The 17,666-nt window shown below is 54.3% G+C and overlaps 1 pseudogene; it reads right to left on the bottom strand.

Moving 5' to 3' along the window:
* Positions 1-173: 173 nt before the first annotated feature.
* On the bottom strand, positions 174-17,627 carry LOC135597430 (large ribosomal subunit protein uL5c-like; annotated as a pseudogene).
* Between the last annotated feature and the right edge of the window lie 39 nt (positions 17,628-17,666).

A 17,666-nucleotide genomic window follows, 5' to 3' on the forward strand; every position in this document is an offset into this window, starting at 1 on the left:
AACACAGTTAGAGAATCATGGAAATGACAAATCAAGTGAATTTAACAGGTAGTTTTCTTTTCTCAGTGAAGCAGTTTGCTAGTCAATAGGAAGTCTCCCTCTTCCTCTCGACTTTTACCCAGTTTAAAATAGGACATGAATCATAGACTTTAGTTAGTTGATCTCACAGCCAACCTAACAAGTAGATTGAAACGGGACTTGAATCATAGAGTTCATCTGATCTCACAACGAACCCAAAAAATAGATCGAAACAGGTCATGAATCATGGAGCTCACTTGATCCCACAACATGTTAAAAAGATTTGGCTACTACTTTCTTCCCTTAGATTTGGTATCAAAATGGGCGGCCTGGCCCTCCTCTTCTTCTTGCGCACCATCGCTGCTGTTGGGGCTGCCCCCTCACGATATGGCATGCCGAGGAGAGCAAGCAGTCTTTGAGCCTCATTATCCGTCTTGGCCGTGGTCGTGATGCAAACATCCATTCATTTCTGCTTACCCAGGGCTTCATATCGGATCTCCGGAAACACACTTTGATCACGAAATCCGGTGCTGTAGTTTCCATGCCCATCGAAACTGTTGGGGTTGACACCTTGGAAATCTCTGGTCCTAGGGAGACCCAGGTTTACAAGCCGATCCAGAAAGGAATATATTACCTACATTAAGCAAAACTATTCACCTAATCAAGCTCCAATGATCCTTAAATACGTTCCATAATTTTAAGGCAGAGTCTCAACAATTAATATCAGATACAAATATCAGCTAAATGCAAAAACAATGTGAAATAGTCAACAGCAAAAAACTCAAGTTAGCTTAACAAAAAAGGTATGAGACTCATCTGCAGCTTCACATATTAGTCATGTGTTCGCAGATACTAAAGAGACCATGTCACGTATATGTATAGGATTCTACTACTAAGAAAAGCTGAACAGGTAAACAACAATGAATAGTGATTGTTGAGAAGACAAATGGGCTAGCTCATGAGCCACAGGTTAAGTAACAACAGTTCAGAAACGAGTCAAGCATCTTTCCAAGAGATCAAGCACACATGAGCATATGAACACAGCACACATAGAAATGGAAGAATTATTTGTGTCTGTATGATGGTACATGTTGATTGAAAAGCAAATTACAGGTCACAAACATTTGATTCAACATAATCAGCTCCAAGATGCAGCATTTGCCTTACACCGGAATCATACTTTTCCAAGACTCATTAAGCGATCGAATCCACCAGAGCATCGATCAACGAATTTGATCCGGAAACAACTCGACTTGACCTACCTAATACACAGATCTATGGAGCATGAGATTCTGACTTCTTTGATCTCCTAATAGTCTAATACTGCAGCACTTGGCAATACACAAAACTCTTCGTTGCGAATTCAATATTTATCACGCTTGGGGGAGCATAGTCTCCTAGTATGTTTCATGAAATAAAGCACATACATGGTCCAATGCTGAATGTATATGCGTCCTTGAGCTTTTTACTTGGATTGACTCAGCATCTCTTTAGTATGCTTTAAGAATAAACCAATTCACATACTATTAAATGGAATCGAAACCAAAAGATCATGCAATACACTTTTTATATCCACCATAAACCTACAACAACTACAATTGTAATTGTCTAAACAACATAATTTGTTGGAACTGCTATAAACAAACAATTTCTAGCATGATCATAACACTTAATAAGAACTTTTTACTCAACCAAGAGGTTAATCTCTGCTGATTATACTCGATGATTGTTGTGGGAAACAACTTTGAGCCGTGGCCTCGGGGCTAACGCGGCTCGGTTCGGGTCTGGATAACGGGGATCTCCCTGGGGCGTTCCTCGAGCCCGCTGAGGCGGTCGGGTGTGGTGTCCGATCGGGACGGTGTAGCCGTCTCCTCCGGGCAGGAACTCCTCGCCTACACGTCTTGAAGGGATCTTCGGCTTCGCACCTGCACAAAGGTCGGGCCGGCCCGACCCCTCCGACGATCAAGTTAGCAGATGTGGAGGGGGTTTCAGATGAAGAAGTATTTTTGTGTGTCTGTCTCTCCCCCCCCCCTTTCTAATGAACGAAAGAGTATTTATAGGGAAGCATACTGCTTCCTGAGCTGCTCGCATGCAGGGGGCAGGCTGGTAGCGTCTGACTTTGTGTTGGCGTGGCGTGAAGAATTGAGCTTTGGCAGGATGTTAATGCGCCTCGGTCGGCGTTCCGGTTTGCATTGACCAGGTGCTGTTGCGTGAGGCGTCATCTGACGTCAGTCGAGTCTTATCATAATTACTATCCTCATCAATGATCCTGTCAAATGATTACCTAATCTCATAAGAATGATCCATCAAAATTAATCATATAGTTTGCATTTTCCAAACTAAAGAAGAAAACTGGAGAAAGATAAGTAGAAAGAAATTACTAGTGTGATAATATCTACAAATTAATATTACCATAGAGCTGAGATAGATAGTTATAATTGAACTACATAGAACAACTAAGATTCCCAAATGTCCAACTTAAACCGAGGTTAATACGAGGTGGGTCGAGATGTCACTTGATGAGGGTAATAAAGGCGACATGATGTGCCACGACGTCAGCCACGCCTGGGCGACACTCTGCCCGAGGAGGAGGGCAATAATGTCGACTCGATGTATGCTGATGTCACCTGCTCTCAGACAACGACTTCATCGTTGTCTGACCCCGCGCGCTTGGCCGAGGCGGAGGAGGACGACGACCGATGCTCGCCCATACCTTGCGGCAGTTCGGTTCTCCACGCAACGCCAACAGCAATGTCAGATGCCATCAGAGGTACGGTCCTGCTCCTGCATGCAGGCACATCAGGTAACACTAAACTTACCTATAAATACCCCAAAGTTCTAAATGAAAAGGGAGACCTCTTCATACAAAAAATTCCCTCCGCATCCACTGACTTGATCGTTGGAGGGGTCGGGCCGAGCTTCCGACCTGACCTGTGTGCAGGTGCGAGAATGGGGTCGCCTCTTCCCGGTGCCGCGGTGAAAGCTTCCCTCCCGATGCGACATCCTGACCGGACCGCCGTAATCGGCCACCGAGAGATCTCGAGGGATGCTGCGCGAGATCCCCGTCATTCGGACCCCCAACCAAGCCGCGTCGGCCCCGAGGCCACGGCATAAAGTTGTTTACACTAACAGATTGACGCTAGAAGGAGGGCCTGTCCGAATATCGAGCGATCAGCAGATCCACTCTGACGAACCCGCGGCTGTTGGATTACCCACGATCAGCACCCCGGGAGAAAATCCCCCGCGTGATGAATCCCGAGACGAACGCCCCGCCGCAACGTCGGAACGCTACTGGCGGTTGTTCAATGACCCGGGTTTATCGCCACCTGACGGTGCCCCCGTCGGCCCGTCGCCAGTATCGCCCGAGGCCTTTCATGATCTCGCTCATCAAGTTCGAGCTCTGACGGGCGTGGTGCAAACTATCATCCCGCTCGTCTCCCAACCGACGCCCCCGCATATGTCCCGGCCTTTGCAACAGCAGGGGGCCCCCACCCGGACTCATGCACCACTTTCCGAGCTCCCCGCTTTGCCTCGGAACCGAATAGCCCAGCCCGAGAACCGAGAGGCGAAAGATACGGCGAGTCGCCCAAAGCTTGAGGCGCCATCTGCGGACTCGACGAACGCCCTGCGAGCCCAGTTGCGCCTTGTTAGTCAACGACTCGACGAAGTACACCAGGAGGTTCGCAGGTCAAAGGGAGAGCTCGGGACAGACAGACACCAAGGGTCCCCGTTCGCGCTCGAAATACAAGATCAAGCGATCCCACCGCACTTCCGGCTCCCTTTGCTGGACGCCTATGACGGCGCCACTGACCCGGCGGACCACGTGGCCGCTTTTCGCGCTCAGATGGCGCTATATGGGACTTTTGACGCCTTGATGTGCAGGGCATTTTCGACGACTTTGAGGGAGCCAGCCCGCGCGTGGTACAACAGCCTGAAGACCGGGACCATCACTTCCTTCGATCAGCTCGCTAGAGACTTCGAGCTCAACTTCCTGGCCTACGCTCAACCAAAGCCATCCATGGCGTTGCTCGTCGGACTCAACCAAAGGGAGGATGAGCCCCTCTCCTATTTTGTGAACTGTTTTACGATGCAAATCCGAGGGCTCTCAGACGCTCACCCCTCTCTGTTGATGCAGGCATTCATGATAGGCCTACGGCCTTCCAGGTTCTTCTGGTCTCTTGTGGAGCGACCCCCCACGACGGTACCCGAGATGTTCCAGCGAGCAAGCCAGTTCATCGCCGCAGAGACATGGATGGCCGGGAGGCGCGAAAAGCACAAGAGGGTCAAGCCGGAGCCGCCCCGGCAACAGCAATCTGCTGCATCACGGCGTAGGTTGGACAGATCCGACCCGCCGACACCGAGGCCCCCTCTCCTCGCCTTGAGCTCGTCCCAAACAGAAATATTTCTCCACATAAGGGAGAAGGGACTGCTCAAAGATCCCTACCCGATGAGGAGTCCACGAGAGCTTGCAGACCGATCGAAGTACTGCCGCTTCCACCGGCAGCATGGGCATGACACTGAACAGTGTCGGGAGTTGAAAAGGCAGATCGAGGAGCTTATTCGTAGAGGGCATCTCGGCCAGTACCTTCCGCCGGACAAGGAACTTTCGCCGCGCCCGGAGGGTCCCATCGAGCGACACATCGATGTGATAGCTGGCGGCCCTGCATCTTGTCACGGACAAACTTCTAAACAAGATGTTTGATGTAATGCTTATGTATGTCCGTGTCTTTTGGCATGTTCATGCCTTGTACAACATGTAGAGGGGCGGCCGAAGGCTTAATAGTCCCATTTTAGTTGGGTTGGTGGCCTCTTTAGGCTTGTAAATAAAGGTTGTGTCATGTGGACACGTACGAGAGATTTTCGATCTATAATGGACCATTTTACCCTTTGTTGTGCCATTGTTCAGAGCTTGTAAAGTCTGTTTGTAATTTACATTGTCTATGAAGTGTTTTTCGGAGATGTTTGCTTGTGGATCCCGATTGAGGCATTCTCTCTAGCCCGTTCTCTCTTTTGTTGGTCCTAAGGGACAATGGGAGACTTCGGGGAGGCTGACCTTTGCGGACGGACACGCAAGGGTGCCGCACGACTTAGGCAAAACCAGCTAAGTCCGTAACAGATGGTATCAGAGCGAGACAAGCACTCATAGAAACACTTAGCATGCAAACGTGGGGGACCTAGCGGGGCTGCGTTGAGGGCAGTCAGCACACGCGCGACCGTTTGGGGAAAGGGAGTCGCTCAGAGGAGCGGGCATCTGACATTGGCATTCAGAGGAATGGCCAACCCTTCGCGCAAGAGGCACCACGGGAACAGGTAAGCTTGGAAGAATTTGGAGCGCACAAAGGTTGGGATGGCTGAGTTTGAGCTGCGGCTCAACGTTGACAACTATACTTGATGGTGCTCAAGCCAAGCGAGGCGCTTGGAAAATGATGAGACCATGCAAGGTGGAATGAGTTGCTCAACGACCAAAAGAGTTATGCAAAACTCACAGAGGTGAGGGGAATTGCTAACTCGAAGAATTTGGTACTCATGCATGGGCTTGTATGCGGACAATGGAATGTTCGCGGCCATCCCAAGGCGACCGAAACTCGGCGCCATGGAGCATTGAAACTTTCTCTTCGGCATGTGAAGGATACGTCCGTAGAAGGCTGAAGTGTGCAACGAGTTCAGCATGTTGCTAGGCTTGAGTGGTGCAGCGGGGGCTGTATTGACGTGGAGTCGCAATCTAGCAAGTGCGTTTGCAGGAGGCAGAACAATGCACAGTTTGTTCAGCAGATCAGAGTAGTCCAAGGGGATGGTGGTCTCCGAAACGAAGAGAGATGTTGCTCCAATGGGACAATTATCCAGGAGGGATAAGTCCTGGCTCTCCAGAGGGAGAATCATGTACGACGGACCGCACATGTTGAGAAGGAGTACCTCAACAAACAACTCCACGAAACTCGATGGACTGAGCAAGCGGCGAGGAGTCGTCGCATGATCTCGCTTGAGAGAATGCATTGGTGGATGCATTGCGAGATCAAGTGGGGGAGCGACCCAAAGCAACTTAAATGAAGGCACACTTTGAGTCGATGTGGAGATCGGACTCAAGGGAAGGCTGACCCGTGGAATGGTGGGCGCGAGGGCCACCATCAACTCAATGCAAAAACGAGGAGCGGAGCAACTTGGGTGTAACTTGGCGAAGTACTCAAGCCGCATGAAGGGAGCCAGCATAGAAGTTGGAACATGGAGCAGAGGCACAGTGCTTTCCTTAGACAGAGGTCAAGGACATGAACTCTTGCAGAGGCAAGAGTAGGATCATGTTGTTCCATGGGTCCTTCATTCTGACGGAGCGGACTCATCTTGCATGGTGCCGAGGAAGAAGGGAGCTTCTAGGCACATACACCTTTTCTCGGAAAAGCATTTGATGGAGAAACTAAGGCAACTCAATTTGCGGAGACGAAGTTGGGTTCAGAAGGCCTTAGCATGGGGCAAGAGGACGCAGAGGCGGGTACTCTTAAAGAATATGCCACAGTGTTGTCATTTAATTTGCTATGAAGGAAGAGGTGCGCAGCGGAGATTGTGCTGGTAGGGGCAGAGGCCCAGGATCCAGACAATGGTGCATAAATTACAGTGAAGTCGGTGGACTTCGGGAGCTACTAGGCGACGGACTGTCCTAGAGCGGTGCTTCATCTAGGTGTGACCCAAGAGTGGGTGGATGAAGGTCGATTGCCAAAGGAGCGAACAAAATCGAAGGTGGAGGAGACCCTGCGATGTATTGGCAGAGGCCACACATGGAGGGTTCACAATTCGAGTTTATTCCACAAGGATCAGAATGCAATGGAGATGTCACTAGGAGGCGACATGGTGCAGCGGATCGCGGTGGAACAGTTCGTGGTAATGCGATACACACGACTGTGTCCCATGAGGGACTAGATCATACGGAGGTATGATCGGGAGCTACTGGAAGCTCCACTTCGGTGAACAACACGACGGCAAGAAGGGCTATGGATTCAAGGAGTGAAGGCCATGGTACCGTAGAGGCGGGTCTTCCGGGCGTGCATCGAATTTTGCATCGGATGAAAACCTTGGTCATCAGCATATGGGGGCTGTGTTCCACCAAGGGAAAAGTTCGAATGCAAGTACCAGTGAGTTCCATGGGAGGGACTTGATCATGCAGAGGTATGATCGAAGCAGCTGGAGAGTTGGACTGCTCCAGAGCTCATATTCGCTTAAGGGAGCCCGGCAAGTCAGAGGACAAGGCCGAGTAAGCGAACGTTACTACCAAGGAAGCTAAGGAGAACAGAATCGGTGCAAACCCTACAATGTGATGGCAGAGGCCATGCATGGGAGTTGTAGTCTGTCTTTCCATCGACCAAATGGACTGCTTGGAGAACACAGAGGTGTTGAAGCAGGGGGTCGAAAGGGGCGAGGAAGCGACGACGAGTCCAGAGGGACTTAGCTACCCAAAATCAAGCATCAGTTAGTATAGAGGTGGACTCAGAGGAGTGCCACGGAGACATATCTACTGACCGTGAAGAAAAGGGATGTAGATGCGAGGTGACGGATAGTAGGGCCATGGGCATGGCAGCGCCATGGTACCGCAGAGGCGGGACTTCCGTGAAAGTCATTGATCCCTTGCTCTCATGGAGGGAGAGCGCTTGGTCGTGAAAGGGGCCGAGGAGGTGGAGAATGCAGAGGCAATCTCTAAGTACTGAGACAAGGCTGAAGGGCAGAGGCCGAAGAACTTCGTAAGACCGGTGTCAATGTGCTTCTCATCAAGATAACCGAAAGTGAAGGACTTCGGGTCATGCAAGAGTGCATAACCAAGGAACGAAGCAGGCAGTACGAGGTGCTGTACCTTTGCTACTCAGTGGAGTAAGCGACAGGGTTGATGGAGAAGACGGTACAATCCCAAAGGCGACCAAACCTATGAGAGAATTACTCCAAGTCGAGGTGAAAACTTCCTGCATTCCAGAAGTTCAATGGCATTGAGAAGGTGAATCACAGTAACTAACTCAACGCAAGGAGTGCAAACACTTCAAGTGCTTCAGAAGTGTGAGCAAAGAGCAGGCGAAGGCCAGTAACCAGCTCGATGCATGAAGTACAATCTCGAGGAGGCGGGCGAAGTCAAGTAACCTTTGCCTTCTCAACTCTTAAGAGAATGGGCGAAACCGAGTACCCCAATTCTCTTATCTATCTAGTAGAGGAGCTCTGCATATGTTCAAAGACCCTTCGAAGATAATGGAAGACAATAGTTGTCAAATCCTCACCAACGGTGATCAGTGCTACTGAGAGTAGATTGTCCGCCTCATTTCCCAACGAAATGCCAATCGAAAGCGGAAGTGATGCGAACCTACTTGGATGTGACAACTAAGTGAAGGAAGAGTCAATGAGCAAATTTTGTGGAGGAAGGACCCAAAACTTCAGAAGTTTGCGAGACGATGCTCGTTAAAGCTCCAACAAGCATCCACCCTGTTCAAGCAGCATGAGGAATTTGAGAGACTGGCGCAGTAACGATAGTCTTTTCCTTCATCTGGGGGATCCGCAGGAATCAATAAGGATTAACACAACTCAGCCAACCCCACACCAGAGTCAGAGTCATTGGCGAGTTGAAGCAGCATGGCGGATCAACGGTTCGAATACTCAAAAACAGCAGCAGAGAGCAGCTAGGAGCCAAGAGGCCTATTGTAGCTAGAGCAGAAGATTGAAGACTCAGCAAAGGCGAGGAGTTGCAGTGTCGGCAAAGGCTTCAACGAGGACGTCGAAGGAATAAGTGGGGGAGAATGTCACGGACAAACTTCTAAACAAGATGTTTGATGTAATGCTTATGTATGTCCGTGTCTTTTGGCATGTTCATGCCTTGTACAGCATGTAGAGGGGCGGCCGAAGGCTTAATAGTCCCATTTTAGTTGGGTTGGTGGCCTCTTTAGGCTTGTAAATAAAGGTTGTGTCATGTGGACACGTACGAGAGATTTTCGGTCTATAATGGACCATTTTACCCTTTGTTGTGCCACTGTTCAGAGCTTGTAAAGTCTGTTTGTAATTTGCATTGTCTATGAAGTGTTTTTCGAAGATGTTTGCTTATAGATCCTGATTGAGGCGTTCTCTCTAGCCCGTTCTCTCTTTTGTTGGTCCTAAGGGACAATGGGAGACTTCGGGGAGGTTGACCTTTGCGGACGGACACGCAAGGGTGCCGCACGACTTAGGCAAAACCAGCTAAGTCCGTGACAATCTGGTGGGGATTCCATGACCGGAAGAAAGGCCTACGCCTGAGCCGCCCCGACCAAAGCTCCCAAGCACGGGCCCGAGCCCGAGGTCACTTTCCCGGCTGGAGCATCCGAACAATCCGAGCACGACGATGCGCTCGTGATATCGGCCAGGATCACCAATGCGCAAGTAAGAAGGATCATGGTCGATACCAGGAGCTCGGCCGACATACTCTACTTCGACGCCTTCCAAAAGCTCAGCTTGTCTAGAGACAACATGAAGCCGATGTGCTCGGCGCTCACCGGATTCACCGGTGACTCGATCTCACCGCTGGGGGCAATCACTTTGCCCTTGACCCTAGGAGCTCCGTCGAGGTCGAAGACAGTGATGACCACCTTCTTAGTGGTTGACCTCCCCGCTGCATACAACGCTATTCTCGGCCGGCCGACCCTCAACAAAGTCAGAGTTATCGTCTTAACTTACTACCAAACTGTGAAGTTCCCGACCCACGCCGGGACCGGAGAGATCACGAGAAGCCCCCGAGAATCTATGCGCTACTACCTAACCGCCGTCTAGTTACACAAGAGAGCAAGGGTCGAACCACCCTTGGCGGATCCTCGGGAGGCGAAGAAGCCAGCCCCCCATCCTGAGCCGAGGGGGTCCACCATCGACTTACCGCTGCTAGAGGGTCGGCCAGACCAGACGGTCAAAATCGGGTCGGAGCTACCCGAGCAAGAACGAAAGTAGCTCGTTGGCTTCCTACAGGAAAATGCCGACGTCTTCGCTTGGTCGCCATCTGACATGACGGGCGTCGACCCGGAAGTCACACAACATCACCTCAATATTTCACCCGACGCTCGCCCGGTGAAGCAAAAACCCAGACGGCAGGCCCCTGATCGGCAGCTCGCCATACGAGAAGAAGTGGATCGACTTTTAGCGGCAAGCTTCATAGAAGAAGCTAGATACCCGTGATGGCTATCCAATGTAGTCCTCGTCAAGAAACCCAATGGAAGCTGGAGGATGTGCGTTGATTACACCAGTCTTAACAATGCATGCCCAAAAGATTGCTACCCCCTCCCAAAGGTCGACCAACTGGTCGACGCAACGGCCGGACATGCCCGCCTCTCATTTATGGACGCCTTCTCGGGATACAACCAGATCAGAATGGCACCCGAAGACCAAGAGCATACAACCTTTCTCACCGACCAAGGGGTATACTTTTATAAGGTCATGCCTTTCGGATTGAAAAACGCTGGGGCTACGTACCAGAGAACAGTGAACAAGATGTTCGCCCACCAAATTGGGCGAAGCATGGAAGTTTACGTAGACGACATGATTGTAAAAAGCCAAGAGGCTCGAGCTCACCTTGCCGATCTGGCCGAGACATTCGCCACGCTGCGCAAATTCGGCATGCGACTCAACCCCACGAAGTGTGCCTTCGGTGTCACCTCAGGAAAGTTCCTCGGGTTTATTATACACGAAAGAGGAATCGACGCCAACCCGGAGAAGGTCCAGGCAGTCATCAATATGCAGTCACCTCGGACAATCAAGGACCTGCAACGCCTTAACGGGAGACTCGTCGCCATGTCTTGTTTCCTTGCCTGATCGGGTGATCGCTGCCTCCCCTTCTTCAGGGCGCTGAAGAACCCGAAGAATTTTCAATGGACGATCGAATGCGAGGAGGCCTTCAAACAAATGAAGCAACACTTGGCCAGCCTCCCCCGACTTACCTCAATCTCTCCTGGGGAGAAGCTAGGCCTCTACCTGGCTGCCTCCCAGCACGCAGTCAGTTCCATTCTGGTCAAAGAAAACTCCGGCGAACAGCTTCCGATCTACTATGTCAACCACGTCCTGAATGGGCCCGAGGAACGATACCCACCGATTGAGAAACTAGGACTCGCGCTCGTGCTGTCAGCCCAAAAACTACGCCCCTACTTCCAGGCTCACCCGGTGGAGGTCATCACCGACCAACCACTTCGGTAGATCTTGTCTAAATTTGATGTTGCAGGACATCTTCTCAAATGGGCGGTGGAGCTCGGCGAGCATGACGTACGATACGTGCCCAGGATCGCTATCAAAGCCCAGTCCGTGGCCGACTTCATCGCAGAATTAACCCAGATCGAGGACGTGGATCCCGAGCAACCTCCCGAAGCATGGGTCCTGCACGTCGATGGATCGGCCAACTCAAAGGGCGCCGGCGCGGGGCTGGTGCTGCTAGCTCCCGACGGGCGGTCGTTCGAGCGTTCCCTCCGCTTCGGGTTCCAAGCCACTAACAACGAGGTGGAATACGAGGCGCTCCTAGCAGGACTCAGGTTGGCCCTCGAGATGCAGGTGGTCGCCATACGCATCCTCACCGACTCGCAGTTGGTAGCCGAGCAACTCAGCGGGGGATATGAGGCTCGGGACCCGATCATGGCAAAGTACCTGGCACAGGTAAAGAACCTGACCACCAAGTTCCCTCATTTTACATTATCTAATGTCCCGAGGGGAGAGAACGAACGAGCCGACGACTAGCTAAGCTGGCGTCAAAGCCAGCCCCCGAAGCCCGGCCCGAGGTCGAGGAGCTCCCTGCCCGCGCCATCGAAATCGCAGCGGTGGCCTCAGGCGGCGCGCTAATCACATGGGTGCAAGAGTTGCTACGCTTCAAGCGGGACGGGACCCTTCCTCCCGACGAGGCTACGGCTCGGCGCTGCGTCGTACGCATGCGTGGTACTCCGAGGTGAGTGGACGACTCTATAAGCGGTCCTTCACATACCCCCTCCTACGGTGCTTGGAGCCCGACGAAGCTCGGACGGTTCTGGCTGAGGTCCACGAGGGAGTCTGCGGGGAACACATCGGCGGGCGAACCCTGGCACACAAAATACTTCGCCAAGGTTACTACTGGCCGACCATGTGCTGGGACGCGAAGGCTTATGTACAGCGATGCAGTTCGTGCCAAGAACACGCCCGCACACCCCGGCAGCCCGCGGTCCCGCTCACCCCCATCGATTGCGCATGGTCGTTCGCGTAGTGTGGTTTGGACCTGCTCAGACTTTTCCCCCCAGCCTCGGGACAACGGAAGTACATCGTCGTGGGTGTGGATTATTTCACAAAGTGGGTCGAGGCCGAACCACTGGCGACGATCACGGAGCGGCAAATGGAAAAGTTCGTATGGAGGAACCTGGTGACTCAGTTTGGCTTGCCCAAAACCATCATTACAGACAATGGGCCTCAGTTCGCCGGTAGAAGGTTCCGGGAGTTCTGCACGAGCCACGGAATCCAGCTAAGGTTCAGCTCGGTGGCTTACCCTCAGACGAACGGGCTAGCAGAAGTAACCAATCGGTCCATTCTAGACGGGCTCAAAAGAAGAGTGTCCGCAGCCCGATCGACTTGGACGGACGAACTCCCAAGCGTCTTATGGTCATTACGCACCACCCCCAAAACCACGACTGGAGAGTCCCCCTACAGCCTCACGTTCGAAACCGAAGCTGTCCTATCGCTTGAGGTAGCTATTCCCACCCTTCGGACAAGAAACTATGACGAGAAAAGCGCGAACGAAGGACTTCGAGCCGGCCTCGACATGCTTGAGGAGCGACGTGCCGATGCACACTTGAAGGCCCTCTCTTATAAAAGAGCTATCGCAAGGGTCTACAACCGGAAGGTACGACCCCGACCAATTAAGCTAAACGACCTGGTCCTACGCAAGACCGAAGTCAGCAACCCGACCCGAACAAGGGGGAAGCTGGCCCCCAAATGGGAGGGACCTTATCGGGTTGTTGAGGTAATCCGACCGGGCACATACCGGCTCGCGACGATGGACGGTTCTTCTTTGCCGAGAACATGGAACGTCCAGAACCTTAGGAAGTTTTTCGTCTAAGGAAGAAGTTTTTTCGCCCAAGGGAGGAGGAAGTTTTTCGCCTAAGGGAAGAAGAAGAAGACACAAGAGAAGAAGAATTTCCTTTTTTATTTCAAAAACTGGGAATTACAGGACTCGACTGAAACAGGACTCGAGGATTACAAAAAGAGATTACAGGACTCGACCCCGAGCCGACCACCAAAAATATTACAAAATTCTGCCCTAATCATCAGGACCCCGACGCTATCGTCAAAGGGAACCTCATCTGGCATATCTACGTCTAAATCCTTGGGATGCGAGGCAAAAGGATCTACCTCGACTTCCAGCCCAGGGTGGCGCGTTCTGAACCGGCCCAGGGCGATCCGGTACCCGTACTCATAAGTGACCTGCCCCGACCGGACCAGCCCGAGCTGGAAGCTCGAGGATTGCTTGTAGTCCTCGATTATTTCCTTATCCTTTTCTGGCCGCCGATCCGGCTCGGCAGCCAAAGCCTCTGAGGCCCCCTTCGCCTCGGCTAGGGCCCCTTCCAGCTTCTGGGTCAGGGTGACCGCCTCGTTCCGGGCCAGGCGAGCCTCGGTCTGTGTCACCCTTAGGAGCCCTTGGAGATCCTCCTCCTCTTCAGCTGCTTTCGCCTCAGACTTCAAGCGAAGGACCTCAGCCTCCAACGACGACATACGCTGGTCAGCCGCCCCCGCCTCAGATTAGAGGCGCGTCGCCTCCGCCTCGAGCTTCGAGGAGTGCTGCTCTGCCGCCGCAACTGCCTCTGGAGCTGCCCCCGCACGGACCTCCTCGAGCTGCTTGCGCAGCTCGGCATTCCGATCGCACAAAATGCCAAGGGCCCGACCCGCGTCGCGCACGTGGTCCGCCAACGCCATCGTGTAGTGTTGGCCCTGCAAAGGAAAAGTCAGAACCATTCTCGGACAAACAGGAGGACGGGGTCCAATAGCGAGACACTTACCCACAACAATGACTTCGCGGATTTGCCTAGCAAGACATCCGAGGGCATGGTATACAGCTCGTGAGCCATATCCGGATGAAGCCCTCGGATGAATGCGGCCGCAGTTTCCCCTTCAGCCCATACCCGGGTCCCGCGGGTCAACCCCCCCCCAGCGGGCCGCTAACCGGTCGGAGGGTTGGCCCTCCAAAAGCTCACCCATCAGGCGCGCCTGGTAGGAATCGTTCGGTGCCCCCGCGGGGAGGCGGCACAAGTCCCGTATTGAGGGCTCCCTGGGCGCTTTTCCCGCCCCCTCGTTGCTCGGACCGGCCTCCCCCCGGCCACGTCCCCGTCGCCGGTCGTGTGTGCCCAGCTCCTCCGCCACTTCGCATGCCCGAGCCCTCGGTGGAGTCGGTTTCTTCGGGGCAGCGACCTTGGCCTTCTTCCGAGGACGGCCGGCCTCGAGCTCCATCGGCGCCTCTCTCGTACCGATGCCCGGGCCGGCCGGTTGACGCGGGGATGTGGTTGACGAAGAGCGCCCTCCGCGCACGGTAGTGAGGTTCACCATTTCTGCACGAAAACACCGAGCTCGATCAGAACACCAAAAACATGAAGACCTGCCACTACCTTCTTTAAGGCATACCTCGAGGCACCGGGCTCAGACTTGCCTCGACCAGCCACGCCTCGGTCATCTTCCGGATGATTCGGGAGGCCGGGAGGATCACCTTCAGTCTTCGAAGGGCCTGGCGCTCCTCCTCATCCAGGACCGGGGCGGTGTTGTCGACGGCGCGCGCCGCCCACCGGAGCCCAAAATTCTAACCCTCCGGATGGCATACGTAGAAGAAATGCTCCTTCCACCCCTTGTTGCTGGAAGGAGCCCCACTGACCCGGAAGCCCGGTCGGGCGGACAGGTAATAACCCCCCGACCCCCTGGATAGACGGAAGCAGGAGAGGAAAAGAGACCGGCTCGGGAGAATCCTAGCGTAGTAGCATTCCCCTAGGAACGCCACCAGATAGCGCCAGGAATTTGGCGCCATCTGAGAAGGGGAGATACGCCACCACGAGACACAGGAGCTTATGACTGGATGGAGAGGGAGGCGCAACCCGGCCTCGAAGGCGTCTAGGGTTAGGGCGAAGCCCCTAGCTATAGGATCATACGCCCGTTGCCCCGGCTCGGGGGCAATGAGCATGAATTCCGCCAGGATACCGTAACGATCCCGGAGGGAGCCGAGCGACGACTAGCTCACAGTTGAGTCGAGGTCATGTGGCCACATTAGCGATTCAAGGGCTTTGACAGCCCTTTCCTCGAACGACGAGTGAGGACTCGCCGGCAATGCCCCCTCTCCGACGATACCGGAAGTAGGAGGCGAGGAGGAAAAGGGCAGAGAAAGAGAAGCCATCCTTACCAAGTCTTGGAAAGGAAGGTAGGGCAGCCGATGGGTACGAAACAAGGTCGCTCGAAGAGAGGGTTGAGCAAATGCAGGTATCAGGACGTGCAGGAAGCCGACGGTGCGCTATTTATAGGCCACATCCCACCAAAACGACGACCCTTCCTCTCCGGAAGTGCACTGCGAAGACGCAAACGTCACTTCGCCATAAATATAGCCTGACGTGGCGGCCAACAGCAGCGCGGTGCGAAGTACGGAGGCGCTAATCATATCAGCCTCGAAAGACGGCGACTCCCGAAAGAGACGACCCCTTGAGCTTCCCCAAGAAGAAAGCAACCTGGCCGCCCGCGCCCGCGCGCAGCTGAGCTATCGGTTGAAGTTGCTCCTCGGTTGCATGTTGCCCGAGACCACACCTGCGCGGCCAGCCCGCCTGCGTCGTGCTCCTCGGCCGCATGTTGCCTGAGACCACACCTGCGCGGCCAGCCCGCTCGTGTTGTGCTCCTCGGCTCCATGCTCCCCGAGACACGCCTGCGCAGCCAGCCCGCCTGCGTCATGCTCCTCGGCCGCATGTTGCCCGAGACCACACCTGCGCGGCCAGCCCGCCTGCGTCGTGCTCCTCGGCTCCTTGCTCCCCGAGACACGCCTGCGTTGCCAGCCCACCTGCGTCGTGTTCCTCGGTCGCATGTTGCCCGAGACCACACCTACACGGCCAGCCCACCTGCGTCGTGCTCCTCGGCTGCATGTTGCTCAAGACCACACCTGCGCGGCCAGCCCGCCTGCGTCGTGCTCCTCGGCCGCATGTTGCCCGAGACCACACCTGCGCAGCCAGCCCGCCTGCGTCGTGCTCCTCGGCTCCATGCCCCCCGGGACCACCTCCTCGGCGCGTCCCACGTGCCCGAGGCATGCTCCTTGGTCTCGTGACGCTCGAAGACCACCTCCTCGGCGCGGCTTGCCCGCCCGAGACGTGCTTGACCTCATGTCGCCTGAGACTACCGCGGTACCGGAGGCTGAAGCCATGCCTCGGACTCCCCCCTTTTTTTACAACAACCGACGCATAGCTCCTTTCGGGGGGGATATGATGAGGGTAATAAAGGCGACATGATGTGCCACGACGTCAGCCACGCCTGGGCGACACTCTGCCCGAGGAGGAGGGCAATAATGCCGACTCAATGTGTGCTGACGTCACCCGCTCTCAGACAACGACTTCATCGTTGCCTGACCCCGCGCGCTTGGCCGAGGCAGAGGAGGACGACGACCGATGCTCGCCCATACCTTGCGACAGTTCGATTCTCCACGCAACGCCAACGACAATGTCAGACGCCATCAGAGGTACAGTCCTGCTCCTACAGGCAGGCACATCAGGTAACACTAAACTTACCTATAAATACCCCAAAGTTCTAAATGAAAAGGGAGACCTCTTCATACAAAAAATTCCCTTCGCATCCACTGACTTGATCGTCGGAGGGGTCGGGCCGAGCTTCCGACCCAACCTGTGTGCAGGTGTGAGAACGGGGTCGCCTCTTCACGGTACCGTGACGAAAGCTTCCCTCATGACGCGACATCCTGACTGGACCGCCGTAATCGACCACCGAGAGATCTCGAGGGACGCTACGCGAGATCCCCGTCATTCGGACCCCCAACCAAGCCGCGTCGGCCCCGAGGCCACGACATAAAGTTGTTTACATTACCACGGAGGGTGACGGCAATGCCGATGGTGGCGCCCTCCCTCAGCTTGAAGCTTGCAATGGACTTCTTCGCCTTGGTCTTCACCGGCCTCTTCCCGGTGATCAGCGCCAAGTCTCTCATTGCCGCCTCCAACCCCTTCGAATTCTGCTCCGCATCTCCCATCCCGCAATTCACCACTATCTTCTCTATCTTTGGCACCTAAAACCCCGTCCCCAACAGATACCGCACCCGTAACCTAACGCTGTAGATGAAGGAAGAAGGAAGGGGCCGGAGCAGGAGAGCAAACCCTAACCTCGTGGATGTTCTCGTAGGAGAACTCCTCGAGGAGGGGCACGACCTTCTCGAGGTAAACGGTCTTGAGGCGGTTGACCTTTCCGGCCTCGGGGCAGTCCACGAGGACGATGCCGGTTGGGGACGTCGCGGGCTACGGAGGAGGGGCGACGGAGACACTGGCTCGCACCATGAGCCGGCCGGTGGAGCCGAGGCGGAGGGCGGGGATCCGGTAGGCGGAGAAACGGGGAGGCAGAGTGGCGGGCAGCGGGAAGCGTGTCGCGGAGGCTGCGGTCGCCATTTGGGCAGTGACGAAGTGAAGTGGTTGCTCGGATGGCGATTTAGATAGGAG

This window comes from Musa acuminata, chromosome BXJ1-11 (genome assembly GCF_036884655.1).
Source record: "Musa acuminata AAA Group cultivar baxijiao chromosome BXJ1-11, Cavendish_Baxijiao_AAA, whole genome shotgun sequence".
Classification (NCBI taxonomy): domain Eukaryota; kingdom Viridiplantae; phylum Streptophyta; class Magnoliopsida; order Zingiberales; family Musaceae; genus Musa; species Musa acuminata.